The sequence below is a fragment of the Triticum dicoccoides genome, chromosome 3A (genome assembly GCF_002162155.2).
Source record: "Triticum dicoccoides isolate Atlit2015 ecotype Zavitan chromosome 3A, WEW_v2.0, whole genome shotgun sequence".
Lineage (NCBI taxonomy): Eukaryota > Viridiplantae > Streptophyta > Magnoliopsida > Poales > Poaceae > Triticum > Triticum dicoccoides.
In genome coordinates this window covers 721,006,793-721,013,535 of record NC_041384.1, presented here as the reverse complement: position 1 = coordinate 721,013,535, position 6,743 = coordinate 721,006,793, and positions in this window count along the sequence as shown.

Sequence of the window (6,743 nt, the reverse complement as noted above, 5' to 3'; positions counted from 1 at the left end):
GGTGTCAAAACCGACAGATCTCGGGTAGGGGGTCCCGAACTATGCGTCTAGGCCGGATGGTAACAGGAGGCAGGGACACGATGTTTTACCCAGGTTCGGGCCCTCTTGATGGAGGTAAAACCCAACGTCCTGCTTGATTGATATTGATGATATGGGTAGTACAAGAGTAGATCTACCACGAGATCAAAGAGGCTAAACCCTAAAAGCTAGCCTATGGTATGATTATATGTTATGGTTGTTGTCCTACGGACTAAAAACTCTTCGGTTTATATAGACACCGGAGAGGGTTAGGGTTACACAAGGTCGGTTACAAAGGAGGAGATATCCATATTCGTATTGCCTAGCTTGCCTTCCACGCCAAGTAGAGTCCCATCCGGACACGAGACGAAGTCTTCAATCTTGTATCTTCATAGTATAACAGTCCGGCCAATGGTGATAGTCCGGCTGTCCGGAGACCCCCTAATCCAGGACTCCCTCAGTAGCCCCTGAACCAGGTTTCAATGACGATGAGTTTGGCGCGCAATATTGTCTTCGGCATTGCAAGGCGGGTTCCTTCTCCAAATACATCACAGAAGAATTTGAATACGAGGATAGTGTCCGACCCTGCAAAATAAGTTCCACATCCCACCGCGGAGAGAATAATATTTTCGCAGATCTAATTTGCTGGCTTGTTTTGGCAGCACGACGTTATGTCATGGCCCGGTGATTATACGAACCATTTCTTTTAACCAGCTCCACACATAATGCGAGGCGGTTTCTTGACACGTCTTGCCGAAGCGGAGATCGTGTTCCCCCAATTACGGGATTCTCATTAATGCGGTCGTGGGTAACCCAACCGTGTCTAGGACTCCTAGATTATAGGCAAGTCCTAAACGGCTACGCAGAGGACGCTTGATATTCACTCTCTTTATAAAGGGACGAGGTTTTCGCTTTTTCCCTCTCGTGCTCAATTGAATCCTTCTCCCGCCTCGAGTTCTAACACCCAAAGCCCAGGTTAGGTGCTCCGGATCTTCAATCATGTCCGGATCCAGCCTTCAAGGCCGATGGATGCCCTCCTCCGTTACGGAAGAGGACATTAAGAAGTTGAGGGAGGCCAGATACCTGACCGCCGAGGTTTCGCATCGGCTGCCTGCTCGAGGGCAGATCGTCCCTACTCCCGAACCCAACGAGAACGTTGTGTTCGTCTCCCACTTCCTCCGAGGTCTAGGCCTCACTCTGGATCCTTGCGTCAGGGGTTTGATGTTCTATTACGGGCTAGATTTCCACGATATAGCTCCGGACTCCTTTCTCCACATCTTGACATTTATCGTCGTGTGTGAGGCCTTCCTCCACGTTACCCCTCACTTCGGCCTGTGGCTCAAGACCTTTGAAGTAAAGCCGAAGATGATCAAGGGGCAACATGCAGTGTGAGGAGGTGCATCAATAGGCAAGATGGCAGGAGCTCCATGGCCGAAAGGTTCCGTTCTAGAGGTGACCGAATTATGGCAACGGGAGTGGTTTTACGTCACGGCTCCCAGAAGTGCCAAGTGGGCGGCTGCCCCCGCTTTTCGCTCGGGCCCCCCACCACAACTGATGTCATGGATTAGCAGAGGTCTGAGCTGGGGTCCAGCCAAGGACGTGCCTATACTGCAAAGCCGCATCTGAGATCTCTTCGAAGGAGATTTTAATCTGGCTGTGGTAATACAAGTTATGCTGGTTCGTCAAGTCCAGCCTTGCAGGCGCCGACCCCTTCGCTTGTGGGAGTTCAACCCTGAGAGACCGCGTGCCATTCAAAGTTTCCTCGGCTTGACGCACGAGGAGATGTACACGTCATTCTTCGGACCTCAAGTAGAGTGTCCGGATATTACTGAGGACGTGGGCCTGAGCAGTAACCGCGCCGCCGAACAAGTAAGAAATCCTCTGGCCGAACACACTATCTTTTATTCGTCACGAAGTTATTTCTGAGAATTCACTTTTTGACCAGGACTGGCTAACAAAGGCGAAGATGATTCGGTGTTTGGCCCCCCTCCCTGAGGGTCTGGAAAATCCGGTATTGGAAAAGATGCTCGAGGTCGCACCTTTCCTGAAGCCCTCGAAGGAAGATACCGGGGAGGGGGATAATACGGGCAAACACGGGCCCCCATCGCTGCCTGTTCCAACCGAGGGAATGAGCATCTCCACGAAGGAGGACAACCGGGGGAGGAAAAGGACTGCTTCCAAGGATCCGGAAGCCGAAGCCTCCAAACGGGAGAAGAAGTCTCCCACAGAGGGTCCTGCCTCGGGGGGTGCTTTTGCCGCACAAAGTCCGCGGGGGGATCAGCCCTCCAACGAGTCGTAAGTGATCCAAAATACTTTAGTAGTAAAGGTATGCTATCTTTTTTCTGAGAAAATAACCACCGCATATATCTTGCAGTTTGGGCCTTAGCCCCTCTCAGATGAGCTCGTCTTCGGGGGATCTTCTTCCAGAGATGATGGAGAGCGAAACGCCTCCCCCGGACTCCTCCGCTCAAGAAGCGGGCGACCACGAAGTGTCGTCACGGAGGGCCTCTCCGGATCCGGTGAGGCCAGAAGATAATCCCATAGACCCCCGAAGTCCCCAGCGTCCGGCTTCCGAAGAGAGCAGACAAAAGAGTCCGACACCGTCTGGTGTGCAGTCGGACGTTCTGAGGGAGTTGATGGGGCGAGCGGCCATCTCAGAAGAACACCGTATGCTGATGGGTACGGTGATGGAGAGAATCTCGTCCGCCGAAAGCGGATTACATGAAGCCTTTATGAGTCTACTGACAGGCTTTGAGGTACGTGAGATAATATGTGATAGCACTGCACATGTTAGGTGTGCCCTGTGTAGATAGTAGCCCCTGAGACTCTGGTTGTCGTTGAGAACGGCGGCGAACAGAGGATCATATTCCCAGGCAATAACCAAACTACCCCTATGTGCAGGTGATGGAAGCTCCGTTGGCTAGTTGGACTAGTGAGTTTGCCAAATTAAAACGGCAACTGGATGCGGCAGACGCCGACATCGAGCTTGTTAACAAGAGGCTTGACGAGGCACAGGGTAAGTGTTATTTGTTGGAGAACGTTGCAGAAAACAAAAATTTTCCTACTCGTTTCACCAAGATCATCTAGGAGTTCATCTAGCAACGAGTCATTGGATGCATCTACGTACCTTGTAGATCGCGAGCGGAAGCGTTCAAAGAACGGGGATGATGTAGTCGAACACGACGTGATTCGAATCACCGGAGATCCTAGCACCGAACGGACGGCACCTCCGCGTTCAACACACGTACGGAACAGCCACGTCTCCTCTTCTTGATCCAGCAAGGGAGGGAGGAGAGGTTGAGGGAGATGGCACCAGCAGCAGCACGACGGCGTGGTGTTGATGAAGCTGCAGTACTCCGACAGAGCTTCGCTAAGCACTATGGAGGTTGAGGAGGTGTTGGGGAGGGAGAAGGAGGCAACCAAAGGCCAAGGACTCAAGGTATGAAGTCCCTCCTCTCCCCCACTATATATAGGGGTGCCAAGGGGGGGTGGCCGGCCCTAGGAGATCCAATCTCCTAGGGGGTGCGGCGGCCTAGGAGGGTTTCCCTCCCCCCCAAGGCACCTAGGAGGTGCCTTCCACTAGTAGGACTCCTCCCCCTTGGAAACCCTAGGCGCATGGGCCTTGTGGGGCTGGTGCCCTTGGCCCAAGCAGGCCAAGGCGCACCCCCTACAGCCCATGTGGCCCCCGGGGATGGGTGGCCCCACCCGGTGGGCCCCCGGGACCCCTCCGGTGGTCCCGGTACAATACCGATAACCCCGAAACTTGTCCCGATGCCCGAAACAGGACTTCCCATATATAAATCTTTACCTCCGGACCATTCCGGAACTCCTCGTGACGTCCGGGATCTCATCCGGGACTCCGAACAACATTCGGGTTACTGCATATACATATCCCTACAACCCTAGCGTAACCGAACCTTAAGTGTGTAGACCCTACGGGTTCGGGAGACAAGCAGACGTGACCGAGACGACTCTCCGGTCAATAACCAACAGCGGGATCTGGATACCCATGTTGGCTCCCACATGCTCCACGATGATCTCATCGGATGAACCACGATGTCGAGGATTCTATCAACCCCGTACGCTATTCCCTTTGTCTATCGATATGTTACTTGCCCGAGATTCGATCGTCGGTATCCCAATACCTCGTTCAATCTCGTTACCGGCAAGTCACTTTACTCGTACCGTAATGCATGATCCCGTGACCAGACACTTGGTCACTCTGAGCTCATTATGATGATGCATTACCGAGTGGGCCCAGTGATACCTCTCCGTCATACGGAGTGACAAATCCCAGTCTTGATCCATGTCACCCAACAGACACTTTCGGAGATACCCGTAGTCTACCTTTATAGTCACCCAGTTACGTTGTGACGTTTGGCATACCCAAAGCACTCCTACGGTATCCGGGAGTTACACGATCTCATGGTCTAAGGAAAAGATACTTTGACATTGCAAAACTCTAGCAAACGAACTATACGATCTTGTGCTATGTTTAGGATTGGGTCTTGTCCATCACATCATTCTCCTAATGATGTGATCTCGTTATCAATGACATCTAGTGTCCATAGTCAGGAAACCATGACTATCTGTTGATCAACGAGCTAGTCTACTAGAGGCTTACTAGGGACATGTTGATGTCTATTATTCACACATGTATTACGATTTCCAGATAACACAATTATAGCATGAATAAAGACAATTATCATGAACAAGGAAATATAATAATAATGCTTTTATTATTGCCTCTAGGGCATATTTCCAACAGTCTCCCACTTGCACTAGAGTCAATAATCTAGTTACATTGTGATGAATCGAACACCCATGGAATTCTGGTGTTGATCATGTTTTGCTCTAGGGAGAGGTTTAGTCAACGGATCTGCTACATTCAGGTCCGTATGTACTTTACAAATCTCTATGTCTCCATCTTGAACATTTTCACGAATGGAGTTGAAGCGACGCTTGATGTGCCTTGTCTTCTTGTGAAACCTGGGCTCCTTGGCAAGTGCAATAGCTCCAGTGTTGTCACAAAAGAGCTTGATCGGCCCCGACGCATTGGGTATGACTCCTAGGTCGGTGATGAACTCCTTCACCCATATTGCTTCATGTGCTGCCTCCGAGGCTGCCATGTACTCCGCTTCACATGTAGATCCCGCCACGACGCTTTGCTTGCAACTGCACCAGCTCACTGCCCCACCATTCAAAATATACACGTATCCGGTTTGTGACTTAGAGTCATCCAGATCTGTGTCGAAGCTAGCGTCGACGTAACCCTTTACGACGAGCTCTTCGTCACCTCCATAAACGAGAAACATTTCCTTAGTCCTTTTCAGGTACTTCAGGATATTCTTGACCGCTGTCCAGTGTTCCTTGCCGGGATTACTTTGGTACCTTCCTACCAAACTTACGGCAAGGTTTACATCAGGTCTGGTACACGGCATGGCATACATAATAGAACCTATGGCTGAGGCATAGGGGATGACGCTCATCTCTTCTATATCTTCTGCCGTGGTCGGACATTGAGCTGAGCTCAATTTCATACCTTGCAACACAGGCAAGAACCCCTTCTTGGATTGATCCATATTGAACTTCTTCAATATCTTATCAAGGTATGTGCTTTGTGAAAGACCTATGAGGCGTCTTGATCTATCTCTATAGATTTTGATGCCTAATATATAAGCAGCTTCTCGAAGGTCCTTCATTGAAAAACTTTTATTCAAGTAGGCCTTGATGCTGTCCAAGAGTTCTATATCATTTCCCATCAAAAGTATGTCATCTACATATAATATGAGAAATGCTACAGAGCTCCCACTCACTTTCTTGTAAACGCAGGCTTCTCCATAAGTCTGTGTAAACCCAAACGCTTTGATCATCTCATCAAAGCGAATGTTCCAACTCCGAGATGCTTGCACCAGCCCATAAATCGAGCGTTGGAGCTTGCACACTTTGTCAGCATTCTTAGGATCGACAAAACCTTCCGGCTGCATCATATACAATTCTTCCTTAAGGAAACCATTAAGGAATGCCGTTTTGACGTCCATTTGCCATATTTCGTAATCATAGAATGCGGCAATTGCTAACATGATTCGGACGGACTTCAGCTTCGCTACCGGTGAGAAAGTCTCATCGTAGTCAACCCCTTGAACTTGTCGATAACCCTTAGCGACAAGCCGAGCTTTATAGATGGTCACATTACCATCCGCGTCTGTCTTCTTCTTAAAGATCCATTTATTTTCTATGGCTCTCCGTTCAACGGGCAAGTCAGTCAAAGTCCATACTTCGTTTTCATACATGGATCCTATCTCGGATTTCATGGCTTCTAGCCATTTGTCGGAATCCGGTCCCGCCATCGCTTCTTCATAGTTCGAAGGTTCACCGTTGTCTAACAACATGATTTCCAAGATAGGGTTGCCGTACCACTCTGGTGCGGAACGTGTCCTTGTGGACCTTCGAATTTCAGTAGGAGCTTGATCAGAAGTATCTTGATCATTATCATTAACTTCCTCTCTAGTCGGTGCTGGCACCTCAGGAACATTTTCTTGAGTTGCGCCATTTTCCGGTTCAAGAGGCAATACTTCATCAAGCTCTACTTTCCTCCCACTTACTTCTTTCGAGAGAAACTCTTTCTCCAGAAAGGACCCATTCTTGGCAACAAAGATCTTGCCTTCAGATCTAAGGTAGAAGGTGTACCCAATAGTTTCTTTTGGGTACCCTATGAAGACGCA